Genomic DNA, 1,843 nt, shown 5'->3' with positions numbered 1-1,843 from the left:
CTCAAAAACACGTTTGAATGTCTGAAGTCAGACTGACTGATATTTATCTCGGAGCAGAGGACGTGTTTGAGGACAGGGGAGGGTCAGAGCTTCTTCTTCCCTCATGACTCATAAAGAACTTGGCGCTTTTTGGCTCCACCAAGTGACCAAAATCAACAATCAGAGCTGTGTGTCTCACTCTGTTAGCAAAATATCTCATGATCCACTCAAGGTACTGTCATCAAACTTTCACATATTAATAACTGGATGTAAATCTACAACTGATTAACTTTTGGATTTAACCCAGGTCAAAATGACGCCACAGCAAAGTAATATTAATTAACATGAACATGCCTGATGATACTGCAACATGTTGGACCAATATTGAGCTAAAGTTTAGTGTTAAAGAAGATCAAGAGTAGAACATATTGTTTTTATTTTTAATTGCATTTTGCATTTTTAAAAATAAAACACAAACAAAACAAATGAAATCCCACCCCAAACTGAACAGTAATAACTGCTATATACAGATTATATAAATTAAAAGGAGACATATAAATAAACACATAGGCCTATGAAAATTAACAAACAAAACAGTTGAAAAGAAAAMCAAAAGAAAAACACGTGTGGGGCATTTAAAATGTTCAACAAAGCAAAGTCTGGTTCAGTTGGATGGAATCTAAAAACTGAACTGGGACCATCCTGCAGGAATATTGGATTTGCTCTGGGTTCATCTCCGGGCAGTCCTAACACCATGGCTGATGACGTCTTTCACTTACTTACAATATGTGTTGTAACCTGCCAGCAGTTTCAGCTAGCAGCTGCTTAAAGCAGGGCTATTCAACTAAATTGCTCCAGTAACCACAGTTAATGCAGGCCAACAGCACAGGGGCAGAACATCCARCAAATAAAGTTATATAAATAAATTGTATTACAAAGACATGTTATCTTTGAATTAGTTTATTTTTAATGCATTTAATCATGAATACAACATACAGAACCCTATAAAATTTGTGATAATAAAAAATATCAAAAACAAAAGAAAATTATGTTTCCTGTTTATCACATATTATTTTGACATCTCTGACTTGCCAAACTTTTAAACCAATTTTATTTCCACTTTCATAGTTTTATCTTCAACTGCTTGTAGTTTTAACTGTGGATGTTCATAGAAATGTTTTTTTACCAGCTTCTAGCCAAGTTTCAGGTGTTTCTGTAGATACCACATGTCTAACTTGAAGAACCTATAGTAATTAAAGTAGAAAACCGGGAGTTTGGGTTTAAGAGATGAATGAACAAATTGACGGGCCAAACTTTAGTCACCCATAGGCCGGATGTGGCCTGCGGGCTGCCAGTTGAATAGCCCTGGCTTACATAAAGACTGCAGCTTGACTGAAACTGATACTGAAAGCTGTGAGGTGACCGATGAAGGGAAGAGGAAACTAACTGAAATCATGGTGACATGTCAGGGTGTATTCTGTGGAGATAAATGCACTGTGAAACAAAATATTCTGTCCATAATTTATTAATATATTTATTTAACAGATGGTCGTCCATTGCAGTATGTGCACCTATAGGACATTGTCAGCAGCTGGAGGTGGTCTCTGGTCTGAGATGAAAATGACAGGAACTGAGTCCATCCCTACATGATTCACCTCTTGTCACGATGTGAAAATGTGACAATCTTTGCTGGTTTTGTGTCAAGATTATTAAAGGGATAGTTCAGTCAACTTTGAAGTGATGAAAAATGGCTTGAAAAAACCAACCTTATGGTTTGAGAGAGGAGTAAAAGAAGCCATTTTTGTGAAGAAAGACCGTCCATCATTAAACAGAGGTGGAGGCCTCCGTTTTCAGTTGTCCCCCT

This window comes from Austrofundulus limnaeus, unplaced genomic scaffold, assembly GCF_001266775.1.
Source record: "Austrofundulus limnaeus strain Quisiro unplaced genomic scaffold, Austrofundulus_limnaeus-1.0 Scaffold75, whole genome shotgun sequence".
Classification (NCBI taxonomy): domain Eukaryota; kingdom Metazoa; phylum Chordata; class Actinopteri; order Cyprinodontiformes; family Rivulidae; genus Austrofundulus; species Austrofundulus limnaeus.
This window is presented reverse-complemented; position numbering follows the sequence as displayed.